This window comes from Chinchilla lanigera, unplaced genomic scaffold, assembly GCF_000276665.1.
Source record: "Chinchilla lanigera isolate Chin_1 unplaced genomic scaffold, ChiLan1.0 scaffold00035, whole genome shotgun sequence".
Taxonomy (NCBI): domain Eukaryota; kingdom Metazoa; phylum Chordata; class Mammalia; order Rodentia; family Chinchillidae; genus Chinchilla; species Chinchilla lanigera.
This window is the reverse complement of record NW_004955436.1, coordinates 779,912-801,584: the sequence shown is the minus strand read 5'-3', so window position 1 is coordinate 801,584 and position 21,673 is coordinate 779,912. Positions and strand designations below refer to the sequence as shown.

General features: G+C 45.7%; 1 pseudogene; it reads right to left on the bottom strand.

Annotated features, from left to right (window-relative positions):
* Positions 1 to 984: 984 nt before the first annotated feature.
* LOC102023072 lies at positions 985 to 1,837 on the bottom strand (annotated as a pseudogene).
* Positions 1,838 to 21,673: the final 19,836 nt, after the last annotated feature.

Below are 21,673 nucleotides of genomic sequence, written 5' to 3'. Positions count from 1 at the left end.
ATTCCTATCATCTTGTCTAGTGAAACTCTGTATTATCTCTAATGTTTTATCTAATAATTATTTTTTATTCTCTTTAATGGTTTGAACAGTCTTCCATTCCTACATCTGGTAATCTGAGCAATGTAACTGAAGATAACAGTATGTAATATAACAACCACTGTTAATTCCTATCATTTTGTTTTGAAACCCTGTATCACTTTTAATGTTCTTGCTATGTTTTCTGTTTATGTTTGTGATGTTGTTATGCTGCTATTATTCTTTTCTTCTTTACTACTCTCTTTAAAACTAAAAAAATAAAATAAAATAATTATAGCATTATAACTAACAATGAAATTAGATAAATTGAATGCCATAGATGTCTACAGAACAGTTGGTACATTACTTATAAGAAATTTGGTAATGCTAATAGGGCAAGAAGGCTTTTTGTTTTTTAATAGAGTGCTGAAAGGATAAATAATTCTCTAACAATACCATAAACAATGTACCTGCAGTATCTTTTAAAAGAGAATAATAGTGCCTTATTCCTTTATTGATTTTTATTTATCTATTTTTAAATGTAGGCTATAAGCAGGGTGTGGTAGTGCACGCCTACAATCACTGAACTCAGGAGACTGAAGCAGAATTCCTGAGTTCAAGGCCAGCCCGAACTATATAGTGAGATCTGTCTCAAAAAGTTGACGTAAATAAATGACTAAAATGTAGGATATGAAATAAAGTTTCAATAAACAGGATCAACTAATGCAAACTTGTACAATAGTTATAGGTTATGAGTAGTTAAATGAGTAGTTAAATTAGTTATAGGTTATGAGTAGTTAAATGAGTAGTTAAACGAGATTCAGTTGAGGGCTGGAGAAGCCACGGCTCTGCTGAGAATGTGTATCTCCAAACCCTTGTTACGTTGGCTAAATAACTTCCTCTCGTGTGCAGCGTGCGGTGGTGTCCCACTCTGAACATGTGCACAGCAGCTGCAGACGCGCGTGCTTGCTACTTCAGCAGGGTGGGCTCCAGCAGGTTCTGCTCCAGGGCCAGGATGGGCAGCTGCAAGCACCAGTGTAGGGTGCCAGCTTCATACAGGTTGACCACATATTACTCAGGAACAGGTGCTTCAGCCTTCGCAGGTCCTGGACGTCCTGGGCCATTGCTCTGCCGATCTGGTTGCTGCTACAGTTGAGTTTCTACAGCCTTGCTGGCAGCCTGAGGGGCAGTGCGTGGAGCTGATTGTGGGACACCTCGAGGGTGGTTAGACTGGCAAACAGCTGCACCCTGTCAATGGTGAAGATGACAGGTACAGATGAGAAATCTTTTTCCAGTATTTCATGTTGTGGAACCTCACCACTTTGAGCTGATTTCTGTCCATCTTTAAAAATAGCGAGGATTTTGGTAGATTAACAGGAATTTTAGACAGAAAGTTACCACTGAAACTGAGGGACTGCAAAGACTGCAGAGCAGTGCAGAAGCTGCCCAGGATAATGTTATTCTCCAGGTTCATGTGCTTCACGGGGGAGAGCATGGGACCCGGCTATGGACTCTGCGTTGTTACTGTTGACAGCCAAGTGCTCCTAGCTAATGAGCAGGACCAGTGTGCGAGGAGACAGGGAAATCAGGTTGTTCTGAAGCTCAAGCACTGTTTCTTCAGTCCCTGGAATTCTGACCCATGCAGGGCACCTATCACATTGTCGTTCCGTTTCAACACTGTGAGACTGGTTGGGAGAGCTCTGGGGACTCAACTTATTTTTCCAAAGCTCTCAGGTCTTTAAAGTACTCAGAGTTTTGAAGGTGTCGCTGTCTACAGACTCTGTTCCACTGGCCAGCAGAATTTTCATTCCAGAGCCAACATTTATGTGGGTTTAGATAGCTACAGAAAAAAGGAGAGTCCAGGAAGGGGAGGAAACAGTTATGATTGTTTTGTTTTGTTTTGTTTTGTTTTGTTTTGTTTTGTTTTTATTTTAAAGAATAAAAGAAGGATAACATAATAATGGGGGGACTTAGCAAATTACAGACAAAATGGTAGGAAATTATCAATGGTTATCATTTTACATATTATTGTCTACAAAATAGTTTCTCAGGAAAACAAATAGACAAATAATAGTGAGTTACAGACAAAAGAGGTAGGAGATTATCAAGAGTTGTACTATACTTTGGTATCTTCAAAGTGGCTTCTAAAGAAAATAAATAGAGCTATACATGAGTGACCAACTGAAAAATCATTAACTCTTCTCAATGGTTGTTGTAGGAAACACATAATAATAAACATACATCCATTTATGAAATAGGATAGGAACATTACAAACTTTACACAGTTATGGATAGATTAGTAGGAAAATATCAATGGCTGCTGTAATACATGGTGGTATCTTCAGAGTGGTTTCTCAGGAAGACAGAGATATGCGAGAGGGACCTATTAAGTAGTTACAGCCTAAGGGTTGTCAAAAATAGCATATTACCTCCTCACCAGTGACTCCTTTCACTGAGGTATGATGGCTGGAAGGAAGGCCAGGATTGAAAAGAAGGACCGAGAGACTTGCACCTGTGTCTAGCAACAGGCTGTTTTCTTGTTCCTCCATAGTCATGATTACCCAGGACTCCTTGATGGAGATGACAGTCTGGCCAGAGGGAGAAGGCAGACCATGCCCCAAGCCCTCTCATTCCTGTTGGACTAACTGGTAGCATGGGTCTGAGCTCTGGGGCCTCCACCTCAGAGGGCAGACCGATCTCCAGTGGTCTCCTTTGCATCCAGGGCATGGCCCATGGGGCCTCTTAAGGCAGTTCCTCTTGAGGTGGCCTGGCTTTTAACAGTGGTAGCAGATGAATGCAGTTGTCGAGTTCTTCTCGGAGCCCCGGGAATCAGACCTGGGATCTGTTTCTCTTAGTGGTGCAGCAAAAGCAGCTGCTTTTTCTCAGTCTCTTTGTTTTCTCTCCTTGGCCTCCTCCTCATCATGGCTATAGAGTACTGAGGAGGCAATTCTTACTAACATCTCAAGTGGGCTATCTGGGGTGAAAGCCATTCTTTGTAGCTTTTTCTCTCCAGCTTCCCATTGCTTTGGGACCCCACAACCAGTTAGTGTCCTCTCCCCAACTGTCAGCACAGTCAGCAGGAATCCTGCTGCAGACTTCTCCGGAGCTCCACCACAGCCTGTACTGTCAGGGGAAGAATGGCTTCCAGTGAGTCTCTGCAGGTATTGTGCAAGGTCCTCCTCGTTTACAGCCTCCGAGCAGCTCTCGTGACCCCAGTCCACTGGACCTCTGACTCCGTGGGCTTGGTCTGCATTCTCATGTTCTCTGAGTCCTTGTTCAGCAGGTGCTCCTCTGCTGACTCTGGACCTTTCTGGTTCCCAATGGCAGGAGGAAGAGTGGCTCGTTGTATGGCATGCATTCCCAGGGGTTGTTCAAAGTTTCAATGATTCACACACATCCATGCGTGGGCAACTGCTGTCGGTGCATGGCGGGCCAATTGTGTCACTGTTTCTCTGTGTCATGATAGATCTCAATTGAGCGGTGGCGGCCGGCCTGAGGGCCAGCGCGCAACAGTGCTCGCCGCCGCATGGCCCACCCTCCGGGAGCCAGCAGGCAGGAAGCTAGCCAGCCAGAAGGCTGGCGCTCCCCACCCAGCTCCCTGTGCGCCGGAAGCCCTCCTTCCGGGAAACCCTGAGCCCGGGAGTGAGTCGTCAGTCCAAAGACCGGCACTCCCCGCCCGAGGCTCCCCGTGCGCTAGGGGCCCACCCTCCAGGAGCCAGCAGGCAGGAAGCTAGCCAGCCGGAAGTGTGGCGCTCCCCGCCTGAGGCTCCCTGTGCGCCAGAAGTCCTCCGTCCGGGGAACGACGAGGTCGGGAATGAGTCACCGGTCCGAAGCCCCCAAAAGACCGGCGCTCCCCACCCGAGGCTCCCCGTGCACAGGGGGCCCACCCTCCGGGAGCCAGCAGGCAGGAAGCTAGCCAGCCAGAAGTCTGGCGCTCCCCACCCGCAGCTCCCTGTGCGCCGGAAGCCCTCCTTCCGGGAAACCCTCAGTTATGATTGTTGTGAACAAATGCTATATGCATTATTATTATAAGGCCAATGATATCTCAAACTAGGTTCTATTTACAATTATCTCATGGAAAAGGGCTGAAACTCAGGTCCTAGCTATTTCTAATTTAGGATTGCTGACATTAGTATAAGAAATTAAAAATAATTTAAGCACTATGATACACTATTATTACACATATAATATTAGCCAATTCTTGCTACCTAGTCTATGGCTCAATAATTCAATTTTAGGCAAAAGAGCACAGTGATTCATGCACTCAAATGTTATTTTCTTGCGTTATTTGATACGCTCCAGAAATTGAACAATCTACAAATCTTTTGCAACTATTTACCATTTCTAATTCAGGGCAGGGTGGTGATAATGTTAGTAGGAATTTTTGCATTGTTTGGATTTTTTAAATTATAAATTACATTTTTAAAATGTTAGTGCTTTTAAAAAATTAAAAGTAAAAAATTTAAACATCCTGGCTTTTACTATCATTAGAATACACTCAACTGAAAAACATGTTTAACTATTGTGTACTTTGGAAAATGATGTTACCTGTTTGCTATTCCCAATTTGCAGTTACCCAGTGCAAAAGATCCATGAAAAAATCAGTGTATTCATGGGTATTGCTCCATTCTGCACATAAGCCATTTCTCTGTATGTTCTAGACCGAACATGAGTCTTCTGTTAGAATTTGGGTATCACCAAGTCTGATGTTCTTTCTCATCTCACAGATCACTCTGTCTCTGCTCATGCTGCCACCTCTTTGCTTCATGGTCATCTCCTTTCATTGATGACATAATCATCTGCATTTGATTCCAGAAATGAGGTTATTCTGGGGCAGAACTGTTCAAAGTTTTCTTCAGGTCAGTAATTCCTCACAAAATTTTCAGCCTGCTATAGAACTCAATTAAGGTAGAATTTTCAGTGTACAATTTTATATATCACACTACCTACACTATCTAAATATTTCATCTAATTATACAATTAATACCAATTTATAATACCAACGTATGAATAACACCTTCAAAGTGAGTTAATTTGGTGCTGAAATTTTTTTTTTTTTTTTGGTGCTGAAATTTTTCTAAAGGTATTTATAGTCTGGAAGGACATATGTGAGTTATGGCATATTTTAGAGCATCCTTTAATATCTTACTCTATTGGAAGAATCTGAAGTTAAAATTTCCATAAATTGATGTTTTTAATCAGAATGCTTTTGGCAGCTTCCCTGTGTTTTGTTTTGTTATCAATATTGAATATTTTCATAATTATTGACTAGTTTATTTATTTATTTTTTGGTAGTGGGAATCGAACTCAGGACCTTGCAGTTGCTAGGCAGGCACTATGTCACTGAGCTATATCCCCAGCCCTATTTTCATAATTATTAATCAGTTGTACTAATTACTACTAGTCCTAATAATGTTAGCAATTTTATTTGGCCACATTGAGTATCTCCAACTGCCAAGTGCTTTTTCTTTTTTTTTTTTTTCAAGTGATTTTTCGTATGTCATCGTCAACCTAGTGATACCAGTTTGCCATTAACAACAAGGGCTCCAGATAAGGAAACTAAGACCGAGGAAGTGAAAGGGCCTAGAATTTCACAAAGTCCACAGGACTCCAAAGTTCTTTCTTCTTTGGCTACAACATTTTTTATTGCATTTGGCCTACAATTAATACTTCTCAAAAAGACAAAATCTGGACAGAAATGAAAGTTTTTACAAAGATTGTAGAAATTGTACAGTTCAAATCTCCCTGAAATTTCAGTGGTGAATTTGAATCCAACACAGTTAACTGACCACCTACAACTCGGACCTGGAACCAGATCCCGCATGGAGATGCGCTCCTCAAGGCTCACTTGTGGTTCAAGGCAGAGGGCATGATAGTCACGGCGCCCCTTCCGCTGAGCTGCAGGAGAGCTGGCTGCTACTCAGACTCTTGCTTCTGCCAAGCAGCCACCCCCACAAACGATGCTGAGTGGTCTCGGCCAAGACGAGGATCTGAATGGACAATGCACCTTAGGACTAGACAAAGCATGTGTCAAATTTCTATTTGCTTTTCCTGTGATTTATAAAGTATAGACTGGCCTAAATCATAAAGAAACCAATCATAACTGAATCTAGTAGCTAACTGTTTTCCTTTATTAAGCATGGAACACGTTTTCTGTCTTTGTCAGTCAATACAGATCAGTTTCGATCACTAATTAAAATGTCTGGCCCTAAATACTTACTGTTTTTAATCTTTACAAAGTCCATACATAAGCATGATTATTACCTTTTTAGGAAACAAAGGCTTAAGAAAATGAAATCCAGCATGTTCTGCTGTCAGGTGGAAAAGCTGGTGTACCCCCAGGTTTACCTTACCTATGTATATCTGCTTAGCCTTGCTGCTATAACACCCAATTAGCTGAAGAATACCTAGCTCTGGCTCTGCCTACAGCAAGGAAGACACCACTGATTTTCAGGTGGATTTATAGAGCTGACAACAGGAAAAACCCTGCCAGCTGTTTCTTCATTTCCACAGCCTCCGTGGCTGTGCTCAGGAAAGTGAGAAGAGGTGCTGTTGCCCCCGAGTAATCTTGGAGCTGCTGGCAGCTTACTTGACATTGCTTAAACCATGGGACACAGAAGGTAAGGTGGAGCCCAGGGTGACTCCCTGCAGCTCTCCCATGAAAGGCTTTGTTTCGGGCTTCAGTTAGGAGAAAGGCCTGCCCCAAGCAGCAGGGGCCACACACCGCTTACAGCTCTCAGAGGACCCGCATGTGACAAAACTGACAGACCCATAGAAAGGCCTCTGTCCTGTGGGAACCACGGCAGCAAGGAGCGGAAGATAGCAAGTAATGTTTGTTTTCCATAAACAGGCTTAAAATTATGGAAAGAGGATAAAAATAATCCATAATCCCACTGCTTAGTGTAAACCCTGTTTATATATTTCTTGCCCAGGAAAAGCTGAATATAGCTTCTTCTTTTCCATAAATGATGTAAAGGAGAATTGTTTTAATTGGTTACCACAGTAACCACATTTATTTATTTTTTTTTATCTTAAAGATAAAAGGAGGGAAACATTAACAGACATACAACATTTTACAACATATCACAAGCACAATACAGACAATACAGAGTTACAAACAAAGTGGTAGGGAATTAACAATGGTGGTTGTATTATATATTGATATCTTCAAAGTGGCTTCTCATGAAAACAGATATAAACATGCAATACTGGTCAACCAAAGACTCATTGACAGTTTCTTTCAGCATAGAAAGAGTTAATTTAAACTCGGAGGTATGATAGACACTGTGAAATGATAGGAAACCACTGAAGAGTAAAGGGCTTCTGGGATGTGGGAAAAGAGAAGGGAACGAAGGAGAAATTTTGTATGTATGTATATACAGGATAGATAACATGGTTGTTCTTCTGTCTTCTATTCCTATGCTGAAAGTAACCACATTTATATTTGTCTGCACCTTTGAGGAGAATGGATCACTTTGACTTGGAGCAGTTTGAATGACAACAGTGAGCTGAATTTAGTTATAGTTTGTGTGTATGAAAGATCTGCCTCAAATGAGCAGTGAATTGGGCCATTGCTGTGTCTGTTGGTATCACATGGAATGAATTGCTCTTCGGGTCTTCCATTCATCCCCGTCAAAATCAAACCGTTTGTCATGACTTGAGAGCCAAGTGTGCGTGAATGAACAGAAGCAGAAAAGAACAGGCTTCCCGAGAATGCGGTTGGGCTCTTATCACACTATACGAAGAAAGTAACTCAAAGTGGGTCGTGGACCTCAATGTCAAAGCTGAAACGGTAAAACTCTTAGTACAAAAGAGAGGCATAAATTTTCACACCCTTGAATTGGTAAAGTTACCTCATACATGACATCAATGACACAAGTGACACACTCACAAGGAACAAAAAGGTATTGAAATGAATCAATTAAAAACGTTTGTGTATGAAAGACACCATCAAGAAAATGAAAGACAACCCACAAGATGGGAGAAACTCTTTGCAAATACTATCTCTAGTAAGAGACTTGTTGTGGGACTACTCATCCCTATCTCTCCAAGGTGAACCTGTCCCTAGAACAAGGTGCCCGTGGATCAATAGGAAAAGTAAAGAGAGATGAGAAAAACAAGAGAGACAAAATTCTGGGATCAGGGGGCTTACAGCCTCTCAGATTGCCTTTTTCCATACCAAATTCAGTCACCTTTATTCAGAGAGAACCAACGATGTACCTAGTACAAATAGACGGATACCAAACATTTTTAGCAAGGATAATTAAAGGATTATCCTTCTCCACATGTAATCCAAGACTCCCCTGTAATCCCAGCACTCAAGAGGTTGGGACAGGAGGATCCTAAACTCAAGGTTAACCCCGGCTGTATAGTGAAGCCTTATCTTAAGAAACTCTAACAAATAATAAACAAATCATTGTGTCCTCAATGCATTCTAATCCAAGAATGTCCTTCTCCACAACTTGCATCTACAAAACCTAAAGAATGCTTACAATTCGATACTAAAGACAACTCAATTACAAAGAGGACAAAGGGTTTGCATTTCTCCACAGAAGTTATGTACCTGGGCAATCAGCAGTAAATGATGTTAAACATCATTAGCCAATGGGAAAATTCAAATCAAACCTGCAGTGAGATACCTGGCACTCACTAGAACAGCTGTAGCCAGAAAGAAAAAATAAAGATAAGTGTTGTGAATGTGGTGAGCACATAATTGGTGAACACATAAAACAGATGAAAAATTGCTGGGTTATTGGGTGGAAGAAAAGAAAAATGTTAGCTTGACCCAAGAAAGAGAAACTGTGCTTGATTGTTAGTTTAGTTTGAAAACAATGTATGCATCTAAGAACGTTCTGAATTTTGCAACACCTGCTTGCTGGAACTGGTAGGTTCAGCTTTTTGCCCTCGCAAAAAATTTTTTCACCTGCACCAACCAGGATGTTGTTTTCAAGCTTAAAAGCTCAAACTTTCTTCAGTTCAGGGCTGCTCAGCATCTCCCTGCATGCAGAATAGACTGACAGCCGGCTGGCCCGGCTAATAAAGGCTCTTAAAATTCCCATTTGGATTCTGGTCTCGGTTCTTTATTCAGGGTAACCCATTACAATTTGGGGGCCCGTCAGGGATCCCATTACTGGGATTAAATAAAGAGCCAAGACTTCTTTGAGGCTATCACTTCTCAGGGGACTCTCAGAGAGACATTCCTCTGCCCCGAGAAGATGTTTGGTCTCAAAGAATAAATTCTTTCATTCTGGCTTTGTCGGAACAAGCCGTCAGGATTCTTACCGGTAAGACACTTTCTGTCTCTTGGGGCACCCCTTGGGAGTCTCTTGAGGAGTTGGATGCAACATTAAGGCCTCAGAGACACAGCCCCAGTCCATGTCAGTGGCTGGGGGCATCTGGTTTCCCAGTAACTTGTCTTTTTGTATCAGTCTTTGTGTCAGTCTAAGTATGGGTCAGTCCGCTTCTGTTTCCATGTTGCCTTTGCAATGTATTCTTAGTCATTTTCAGGATTTCAGGAAACAAGCTGCTGACTATGGGGACTCTGTGTCCCCTGGCAAACTCCAGACCTTCTGAGAATTGGAGTGGGCCTCTTTCCCAAGAGTTTCCTGGCCTCCAGAGGGCTCTTTTAACCTTTCTCTTGTTTACCAGGTCTGGGGAGTTATCTTCGGAAATCCAGGACACCCCGACCAGATTCTTTACATTCAGGCTTGGATTGATCTGGTCCATGACCCTCTGAAATGGCTAAAGGCCTGCTGTTCTGGACATTGTTCACGGTCGGCTGATCAAACCCCCATGATCGCACTGGCTACCCCAGCCGACAAGAAGCATCCTCAGACCTGACCTGACAAGAATATGTTTTCCCTCTGACTTGACCCACTTGGGACCCCAACTCCAATCAAGCTAAGGAGGCTCTTGATTGGTATCGCCAGCTTCTTTTAGGAGCTATGAGGGCAACAGCTAGAAAGCCTACTAATTTATCTAAAGTCACTGAGATTACTCAGGGTTCTGAGGAGTCTCCTGCTGCCTTCCTTGAGCGCCTATAAGAGGCCTACCGGATCTATACCCCTATAGATCCCGAGGCTCCTGAGAACCAAAGGGCCATAAATATTGCCTTCATGTCTCAATCAGCCCCAGATATCAGAAAGCAACTCCAAAGGATGGAAGGATTTGAGGGAAAAGCATTAACAGAGTTGGTAGAAATAACACAAAAGGTATTTAACAATAGAAAAGATCTGAGAGAACTAAATAATGTAGAGCCAAGGTCCTCAAAGCTATGGGAGAAAAAGATGGATTGACAACTAAAAAGACCCTGGCCCCCCAGACTAAGAGAGGATAGCCCTCAGCAAAAATCAGTGTACTATTGCAAAGAGAAAGGACATTGGAAAAATGAGTGCCTGAAGTGAAAACAAAAGGAAAGTAAGAGCCAAGTTCTGACAGCCGCTCCCGAAGCGGACTGAGGGAGTCAGGGCTCTTCTCTTGGCCCTCGGGAGCCCAGGTGACTCTACAAGTAGGGGGCCAGCCGGTCGATTTTCTAGTGGACACAGGGGCCACCTATTCGGTTTTACAGCAACCTGCGGGCCCCCTGTCAGAAACAAAGACCCACATCCAAGGGGCCACGGGAAAAACTAAATTGTACGCTTGGACCAAAACTTGAATCTGGGGGCTAAACAGATGACTCATTCCTTTCTTGTCATGCCTGAATGCCCCTACCCTTCAATCAGCCTGGACTTGCTCCATAAGTTACAGGCTCAAATTTCTTTTGGGGAGGCTAAACCTGAATTTGAACCCCAGCCCCCAACGATTCTTTTCATGTGTCCCCTGATGGAGGAACATTTATTGCTAACTGAGGAGGAACCCCAACCCAGTTCTTTTTTTTTTTTTTTTGGTTTTTCTCCAGTACCGGGAACTGAACTCATGACCTCGTGCTTGCCAGGCAGGCGCTTTGCCACTGAGCTAAATCCCCAGCCCCCACCAATCCAGTTCTGATGCCCTGCTTTCAGCCTGGAAGATGGAGATTCCTGGGGTCTGGGAAGAAAGAAACCCCCTTGGGTTAACAATTCATCAACCCCCCATTGTGGTATCTCTAGTACCAGGGCAACTCCTATCCATGTCCGTCAGTACCCATTAAGCTTACAGGCACAACTGGGGATCAGTGTTCACATCCAAAGACTCAAAAGGGAGGGCACACTGGTGCCTTGCAAGTCAGCATGGAACCCTTCATCCCTCCCATACACCCTCCCCCAACCCAACCCATACACCCTCCTGAGTCTTCTCCCTCCGAGCCGAATCTTCTACACTGTGCTGGAGCTCAAGGATGCCTTCTTCACTCTTCCGCTGGCTGCAATAAGCCAACCCCTTTTTGCTTTTGAGTGGGTGGACCCCCAGATGGGAGAAAATGGCCAGTTGACATGGACTAGGTTACCACAAGGTTTCAAAGTGATCTGGGCACAAGCCTTGGGTCATGGAACCTCAGCCCAGTGGGCTGAACTGATAGCGCTGACCCAAGCCCTGCGATGGGGGAAAAACAAAAGACTAAACATCTACACTGATAGTAGATATGCCTTTGCCACACTTTATGTACATGGGGCCATATATCAAGAAAGGGGACTCCTAATCACGGGAGGACAAAAGATTAAAAACACTCAAGAAATTTTAGGCTTATTTGCTGCAGTCTGGTTGCCTCGACAAGTAGCGGTTGTACACTGTCGAGGACACCAAAAGGATGATTCCCTGGTAGCCCTAGGAAATACTGTGGCAGACTCTACAGCCCGAGAAGTGGCAAGACCAGTGGGGCCACTAGAGACCCTGCTGATTCTTCCACCCTGGATTCTAGAAAAACCATCTTATTCAGATTCAGACCTCCTGCTAGCACAAAATCTTCAGGCCTCTCTGACTTCTACCAGTTGGCAAAAATTGCCAGACTCCCGGATCCTCCTCCCTGAGGCACTTGGCCGTGAACTGGTACATTTACTTCACCACAGTACTCACTTGGGAGGAAATAAATTGTCTGAACTGTTGAGAAAATGATACTTCATTCCAAAACTAAACCAACTGGCCAAGGACATAAGTCACAGGTACCCACAGTGCACTCAGGTAAATCCAAAAAACAATCTACCAGAGATCCACCATCGAGCCAGAGGTACGTCACCTGGGGAACACTGGGAAATAGATTTCACGGAGCTGAAACCTGGACCAATGGACTCAGGTATCTGCTAGTACTGGTGGACACTTTCACAGGATGGCCAGAAGCCTTTGCCAAATGGTCTGAATCTGCCCTGATAGGTGTTTAAAAAACTTCTATCTGAGATAGTCCCATGATTTGGTCTTTCCTTAACTCTGGGGTCTGATAACAGTCCAGCTTTTATAGCCCAGATTACAAAACTTGTTTCACAGGCTTTACACATTAATTGGAAGTTACTCTTTGCCTATTGGCCACAAAATTCTGGCCAGGTAGAAAGGATGAACTGAACTTTAAAGGAGGCTATTGCCAAGATAGGGTTAGAAACTGGCAAAAACTGGGTGAGTCTCCTTCCTTTTGCCCTCTTGAGGGCCCGCTGTACTCCCTATGTTCAAGGGATCACACACTTCGGGGCAATGTATAGTCGAGCCCCACCTCTTCTCCCAAAGCTCGGGGAAGAAATTTTCATGTCAATCTCTAACCAAGAGCTTTGTAAGTTCTTACAGGCACTTCAGTCTTCACTGCAGGCAACTCACTCTCTCTTCTGACACCTGCGACCAGAGCCAGAAGAACAGAACAGCCTAAGCCGATTGGGGAAGCGCCTACAGGATAGAGACGACCAAAGAAGATCCCAGTCTAATTGGTATGAGGGATTGTTCTCTATGTCTCCATGGTTGACCACCCTACTGACCGCCTTGGCGGGGCCCCTGATACTCTTATTGTTAACCCTAACTGTAGGACCCTGCGTCATCAACTGTCTAGTTCGTTATGTACAGGACTGAGTGCAAGCTGTCAAACTAATGGTATTGCGTTCCCAATGTAATGTGTTAGCTGAGATAGAGGAAGAAACTGAGGAAACGATTTGATTCCCCCAGAAAACCAGTGGGGAATGTGGTGAACACATAAAACAGATGAAAAATTGCTGGGTTATTGGGTGGAGGAAAAGAAAAATGTTAGCTTGACCCAAGAAAGAGAAACTGTGCTTGATTGTTAGTTTAGTTTGAAAACAATGTATGCGTCTAAGAACGTTCTGAACTTTGCAACGCCTGCTTGCTGGAACTGGTAGGTTCAGCTTTTTTGCCCTCGCAAAAAATTTTTTCACCTGCACCAACCAGGATGTTGTTTTCAAGCTTAAAAGCTCAAACTTTCTTCAGTTCGGGGCTGCTCAGCATCTCCCTGCATGCAGAATAGACTGACAGCTGGCCGGCCTGGCTAATAAAGGCTCTTAAAATTCCCATTTGGATTCTGGTCTCGGCTCTTTATTCAGGGTAACCCATTACAGTGAGCTTATGGGAAAACCGAACTATCACACAGGGGTGTCGGGCAAGTGGTGTGGCCACTCTGGGAAACAGTTTGACAGTTCCTCAAAATGTTATCAGTGTCAAGGTATGACCCAGAAATCCCACCGTGAGGGCTAAACCCAAGTGAGAAAAAAAAGCCTAGTCCACATAAAAACTTGTATCTGAGCCAGGCATGGTGGCTCAGGCGTGTAATCCCAGCACTCAGGAGGCTGACGCACTAGGATTGCCTCGAGTTTGAGGCCAGCCTGGGCTACATAATGAGTTCAAAGCCAGCCTGCACTACAAAGCAAGAACCTATCTTCAAAAACAAAACAAAAAACCCCCCAAAGCTTATATTTGAAACATGAATATCCGTAACCGTGTCACTCATAATAGCCAAAAGGAAGAACAATCCAAACATCTGTCCGCTGCTTCATGAACACACAACACGTGGTACACATGTTCCCTGAAGAGAAGACCTGCCTGGGAACAAGCCAGCTGTAATCAATAGCTGCTTGTTGCCATGGTGATGGCCAGTGTCATGCAGCAGATTATACCTCACTGTCCCCTTGCTGGGTGGCTCCTCTGTAATGGTAGGGGAGGCAAGGACAGGCAGATTGGGGCTGGCATGCTCGATCTCCAGTTACGTCTTATTTTCAGGGAAACAGTGATGGGGGGGGGTCCATTCAGCCTTTAGAAGGAAGGAAGTTCAGACCCCTGCTCTGACCTGGCTGAGCACTGAGGATGGTAGGCTAAGTGAGAGAGCCCCAAACCACAAGTGGGGGGGAGACTGCATCCAGTTTGGAGCTCGTCATTTTGAGAGCCTTCTTTTGCCTCTATGTGAAGAATTCCAGCAGGCAGCTGGGTGCACCCTAAATGGGGGAAAGGTCCACACCAGAGAAACCACTATGGGAGCCACACTCACCTGGAGCCGCAAAGGAAGGCAGAGGATAGGACTGAGATGCCTGGGGAACCCCCAAAGGGAGGGGTGCTGGAGGGAAGGAAGCCACAGCTGAGAGCAAAGACAACCAGGCAGGAGGCAGGGCACACAAAGGCACAGCTCGCAGAAGGCGGGAGCAGGAACGGCTAGAAAATAAAAGTAAGCAACTGCGTCTTGGAACTGGGTTAACTATGCAGCGTAAGTAGAAGCCAGACAGCAGTGAGTTAAAGAAGTGGTGAGGGGCGAGGAGGCGTGAAGTTTCAGAAATAAAGGGGAGTGGTGGGGACAGAAGAGTCAGAAGTGGGGGTTCATTCCTATCATGAGGCGGGGAGCAAGAGCACACCTGCACTGGGGGGCAGAGAAGACGGAAGGCCAGCAAGGTCTGGAGAGAAGGGAGAGGGCGGCGACCGGGCCAGGCTGGTGCTTTGACTGGGAGGGACGTCACTGGCTCCACCTGGAGGACATGGCCCGGGACAAGTCAGTGCACAGTGAGCAGAAACCCAGCAAGACCTGTTTGCCAGCAGGCTGGGGGCCGCTGAGGGAGGGCAGGAGACGCTGGCTGAGAAGACAGAGGACAGCCTGGGGGCCCTCGGACTGGATGAGGCTGCAGACCCCGGTCTCCACGCTGCCAGCTGTATCCTCCCTGCAGCACCACTGCCTGAGCGCAGGAGAAGCAAAAGGCGAATGCACACCTTCATTTAGCAGCGAGGCCTTGCTGCATGGGTGTTGGGATGATTGGTTGTGAGATCCAGTAGGGAATGGGGAGGAAAAGAAGGGAGATAGGAAAGAAACTCACTAGCTAGGAGGACAGGAAGTTGAGGGTTAGAAGTCTCCCTAAAATAGGAGTCAAGTTCGGCAGCTGAACAGAAAGGAGATGGTGACCAGGAATTTGAGATTTTCTCAAATTTGAAAAGTTCCAGGTAATGATGAGGAGCATGCGAATGATGCTGATATAACTGAGACAGCTAAGGCAGAGTGGAAGTGCAAATGGGTACATTGCTTATGAGTTCAAGGAAGTGCACGACTAGGATGTTGGACCAGCCAGCTGCACGGAAGATGGGAGGGAGAGGAACAAGAACTTATTAATACTGGGGACATAAAACTGCAGTGTGGGCTTTTTTGTTGTTTATTTTTGTTGTTAAGGAAGAGAACTTTCTTTACTTTTGCATCAACAGCGTTAAAAATAGAAGTTGAGATGAAAGTCACTCTTGGTAGACTCTGACACGGGGGTGCTTCCCTCAAAGGAAACCTCAGGAAACACAGTGTCTCAGGAGCACACAGCAAGCAGATGGCACGACTGCCCTGCTGCTGACTGAAGTCATGTCCAGCGGCTCTGCTCTTGCCCACACCCACCTGTAACACAAGACCTCAGGGCTGGAGTACAGGAGGCTGTACCTGGAGGTGCTGGATCTTGCTATGGCTGATGTAGCACCTTGTAATGGGAGACAGGATCCCCAGCAGCACCTGGGTGAGTCACTAAGTCACACCTTCCAGGACAATCGGCCCTGAACCTGGCACCCAGAGGGCAGAACAAGGAAGGTGCAGAGCTGCTGCAGTTGCCAAAACAAGGGGTCCCAAGCAGCAGGCGGGTGTGGAGGTGACGCCTCGCCTTGCTCTTTATGCCGTGAGATCTGATAGCAGAACCTTATGTGTACTCTGTCAACGTAAGAGCACAGAAAAGGAAAAAGTTCTCCATTTGCCTGGGTTAAAATGTTAGCAACCCTTACAAGGAAGGGGCTTAAACATTGACAAACTGCCTTAATATTTGTAGGTGAGCAAAACCCCATGTTTTTATGGCTTGGAGACCAATAAACACCTCTATTATATGTGGTTTCCTTGTTTTGTTAAATGTGACACTAAGGAATTAGTGGGAAAGACAGAGGGCTGTGTTATAGCGGGCCATAAAACCTTTGAGTGTTGTGTGACCTTACGTTAAAGCAGTTTTTGTAGGACTGAACCTGGCAGGTCTTTTCCTCTCGCATTAACTCGTAGGGGAACAAGCAGGTTTTCTATTTGGTATTGTTGTTTCAGAGACATTTTATTGCTAGGTGCAACAACCAGGTAGGATAGAGAGATACTTAGAGCCACAGATAAATTGATTCACTCATCTATCATTTAATCCACCCAACTATAATTCTGGAAAATATCTTTGTTCTTCAGAAATATTGTGGACTCCATTGAGAATAAAACATCACAGACGGACCTTTTGTCTTTGGCTACTGGGAATCATGGTGGAAAGGGCCCTTGGTTCTGTGCTGTGACAAAGCTCTTTGGGCTTTGTGATCATACTGTGAACTACTTTACTTATTTTCTATGGTAGTTCTATAGCTTTGCTGTAATTTTGGCATTATCTCTAATATCTTACACTGGGAATAACGTCATCAGGTTGTAAACATACTCATACTTAAGTTCTGTTTTGGTTTGGGTTTTTTTGTGCAAAGTGAACAACATAATACAAGACATATATTTTATAAGATTATTTATAATAGTCACCCAAAGAATGATATATAAAAGAGTACAGGAAATCTGTCCACACACTAAGACCAAGGAATCCAGCCTAGGACCTGAATCCCACAGAAATGTCCTGCATGAGTCCAGCTGAAGGCCTAGAGCTCATAACAGTCCCTCCCACGAGTCCAGCTGGAGGCCCAGAGCCCATAACAATGTCTCATGCAGGCCTGTTTCACAGATCTGTGCTGGAAGGCCCAAGGGTCAGTGGTGGGGGAATCTAGGAAGCCTGTGCCAGTGGAATGAAGGATCTGTGCTAGCAGGCTGAGGGATCTACACTGGAGCCAGGAAGCGATGCTCAAAGTAAGAACCAGAGCTCCCCCGAAAAGTGTCATAGCCATCCTCAGCAACAGTGATGTCCCGAGCTCCTCCGATAATGAAGATAGCCAAGTTCCCATCAGGAAAGTCAACACAGCAAGTTTCTCCAGGAGACTGAGCAGTGCACCATCTTCTCCTCTGGAGCCAGGAAGTGATGCTCAAAGTGAGGACCAGAGTTCCCCCAAAGGGAACCAAAACTATTCTCAGTGCCAACAAGGTCCGGAGCTCTTTGGAGGATGAAAATAGCCAAGTTCATCAGGAAAGCCAGCAGGACAAGCTCCTCCAAAAGAACCAACACCTCCTTACAGCTTCTACCAGTTCCCAACAGCCTAACTTCTTCTCTAGTTCTGCCTTTTATGCTGCTGGCAACAATCCTCAGGTGGGCCTCCCAAACCAAGCACCAGTTCACTTGGGAGTTGTAAGTTGACCACTGGGTGTCACTCCACTATAAGTTCTTAATCTTTTTGCTATGATAGTTTCTATGTTACTTCTTAGTCTCTATAAACTTTAATGTCCAAATAATTTTCCATGAAGATTATTGTTCATAACTTCACCACTTTCTAAGCACTGGGTTTTTTAGGTTGTTTCCCAATTTTATCATAATAAGTAACTATGATCATAAACATTTGAGAGTGTGTTAAAGGATAAGAGAACTGCACCTATTTATTTAGATTGAGCTAAGAAGTCCTAACTTCTTTTTCATGTAGAAGAAAGGTGTTGCCAATACTATAAACTTCAAAGGAAGGGAAGGAGGTACAGCCGCAGTGCTTGGAGGACTGGCTGGTTGTGCAGCACCTGTGGAAGGAGATGAGTTCCTGCATGGATTTGCTGTCAGGAGCAGTTGCTCGACTTCTACTTGGCTCCCGCTGCCTGTGAGTTTTCACATGTGGACTAAGGGCCGGGGTGTAAAGTTTAGCTCTTGACTTCATGGGTCCTTGAGACTAAGTTAGAGTGTGCAGTGTTTCTCCAAAGGATTTAACCACACCTGATTAGAGTATTTGTACTTGGGTTCTTTGGAGAAGAATCCACACAGAGGACCGTGGATGTCTTTCTCAAGTACAGGAACTTATAGTGGATTGACAACCAGTGGTCAACTTACAACCCCCAGCTGAACTGAGTAAGCATGGTGCTTGGTTTGGGAGGCCCACCTGATAATCACTGCCAGCAGCATAAAAGGCAGAACTAGAGAAGCTAGGCTGTCGGGAACTGGTAGAAGCAACTCCTTAACATCTAACTCAGAACCTAGGTCTGGTCTTTCAGTAAGGGAATGAGACGGTTCAATGCATATGCTTTGAATTTGGATTTGGGTTGGATTACATTCTTGGTTCACACTCTCAGGCCAGGACTATCCCTGCTTTATTTTCCCTGTTCTTCCTGGAAACACTTTTAATTATCGTAACAGTGAGTTATGGCCAGGGTGCTGCAGACCACAGTGCAGGAGTCCACCCCACAAGAAGATGCTCTGCCGTTCAGCGCCAGCAGTGCCATGGTGAAGAAACCCAGAAGCAAACAGGGATGCGAACCAATACACAGTGAATTTATTAAAAGACAGGGCAAGGAATAATTGCCTTAAGCCCTGAAATTACCTAGTGTCTTTTGAATCATATTTTGAGAGCCATTACCACAGATGTCATTTTTACACCAGGGTGAGGCTGCAGAAATCTCTTTTCCAGGAGAATTCTTACAGTGGGTTAGGCACATTTCACAGGCGGTTAGTACAGGAAGGAAACTTAGAGGCAGTCTAGTCCGCACTCTCTCTCATTCAGGTAGGAAACCGAATTCCAAAAAGGAAACTAACTCCAGTCCCCACCATGGAGCTGGAAACTTGTCAGTGCAGGATTCAGATTGTAAAACTGAGCAACCAGAGCCTTTTTAACAAGATGATAAAAAAATTTAAAAATATAAAAAGTTATATACATGATTCTTTTTAAGTTATCTTCTGGTTTTGGAGCATGTCTCATAGTGTTAAATTGAAAGTAAAATGGAAAAATACATTCTACTGCTTAACCTCATTTTTTTCTTCTGTAAAATGAAAATTAAAAATGAGGGAATAATACCCATTGTAAAGAAAGGAAAGGAGAAAATGTACAACAGCTTGTCACATCTGTGGGCAAACAGGTCTCAGCTGGGGGATGGCACATGCCTATCATTTCAGCCTTCTGGGAGGCTGAGGCAGGAGGACCACGTGTTCCAGCCCAGGCTAAGCAATTTAGCTTCTTAGACTATTTTAATATGGGGGAGGGATGCTAGGGACTTACTAGGGTCTCCCCAAGGGATAGTTAATGATAGCTGTATCAGTTCGGGTTGTTGATTGCAACAGAACCAAGTTCTGGCTGATTAAAGCAGAAAAGCCGATGCTGAAAGGACGCTGGGGGAGGTCTGGAGCCCGGACTCAGACAGGGCAAGACAGCAGGCGGCGAGGTAGCCCCTCTGCAAGCAAGGTCGCCCCCGCTGCTGTGGACGGAACCAGAACCGGATCCACCAGACCGAGGCCCCCGGCCCTGACGGCTGCGCCCCTGCCCGGGTTTCCGAGTGCCGCCCCGGAGAGAGGCCAGGGACTCCACGGCTGTGCTCCAGTGCTGCCCCGGGGACTCCACGGCTTCCGAGGGCCACGCAGAGGGTTGGGCAGGTCCGGTAAGAGTTCTTCTCTTTCCCACCACAGCACGAAGATTCTGCCGGATCTGGAACTGCAGGGCGAACGAGAAGAAGCGGGACGGAGGAGCCGTCTGCGCAGCGGCGAGCCCAGGGCCCGGGACGGCTGGGAGGAGCAGGGGGCTCGGCCTGCCGCGGGCCGAAGAGCCCACGCAATAAGGACAGGACGGTTCTGCGGGTTTACTTTTAGGCTTGCTTCCATTGTTTTAGTTTTAGAAAGGATTCTCAGATGAGGAGAGTCGGCCTTAGTCTTGTCACACCACTGAAATCTTCAAATTTTAAAAACGAGACAGTCGCTCGTGGTGGCGCACGCCTGTAATCCCAGCATTCAAGAGGCTGAGGCAGGAGGAAGATCGTTGCGAGTTCGGGGCCACTCTGGGCTACAAAGTGAGCTCAAGGCCAGCCTGAACTGCATAGCGAGACCAGGTCTCAAAAAGCCTAAATAAATAAATAAATACAAGACAGCAAACAGCTGCCCATTTATGAGGTGTGATCAAAAGCACGGCGAATGCTTCAAGTTTTAAAAATGATCGTTACCGCGCACACACTGCCACTGCCCGCCCCATGCTCCCTCGCTCGGCGCACACTCACCCGCGGCTCCTGCACTTTCTGAAGTGGCTCTGGAGCCCCTCTCCGGAAGCCTTCGGTCGCACTGCTGTGCCGCAGTGCCTCCCGTCCACTCAGACCTCGCCCTTCCCTGTCATTTTGGGAAAGAGCCAGGAGGTCACGGCGTCAGACCCAGTGAATTCCACACCGGACACACGGTAATGCTGGGCGAGCCCGCCTCTCTGCGGACGGCACCAGCCGCCGTGCGCGCTGTGGTTTGATCACAGCTCCCAAAGACACGAAGCAGGACTCAGGAGCTGCTCCGGGAAGGGGCACGGCGACGGGGTAAGGTGCTCCGAGTGAGGCAGGCTACTCGGGGGGGAATTAATTTTCTTGTAACTTTTAAGGGTTAAACACACACCTTGTTATATTAAAAGAAACAACCAATAAATCATTGTGGAAAGTCCAAGCTGACTTCTTTAGTATGACTACCTGAAAATGTCAAGTTCTTAGCAAATAGGAGAAACACATGTAGTAAATACAAACAATACCCACGAATACTCTAGGATTTCTCACGTTGCTCAGGGAAAAGGGCGGTGGATTTTCCCTGACCTTACCCACTCATCACGCATCTGCTTCTCACCACAAGAAGCTTATTAAATGTCTTGTTTTTTCTGGTCGGGTCACTAGAGTAACTCAAGCAAGCGAAACTTAGCGCAGAGCCTGGAACACAGCGGAGTTCAGGGAGCGAGTTTCCCGCTTCCGTGCGGGTGCCTTCTGTGTCCTCCGCAGACGCTATAGTCAGGGGTGCTCGGTGAGCGCCCGATACACACTCACCACGCCGCTGACCAGCCGCGCCTTCCCTCGGCCCCAGCTTCCTTGGTCTCTACCTTATTTTTTCTTAGAGACAAAAGTAAACAAACAAACAAAAAAACCCATGGGGATAAAATAAGCCTTTTTTTTTTTTTTAAAGACAGGCTGTCATTACTATGTAGCCCAGCCTGGCCTCAAACCCATGATCCTCCTGCCTCAGCTTCCCAAATGCCCGGTGAGGGCTTCGTGGTTATAGCGGACTATTTTAAATCACGTGAGCATGATTTGTGAAGCAGTCATTGGAAGTTTCCGCCAATCTCACTGCGCACCGAAGCATCGCGGCTTGCTCTCATCTGCAGGAAACCAATCCGCAGCCGCGGCCGGCACGCGGGAGTGAGCGCGGGCGCGGCGCGGCGCCAGCAG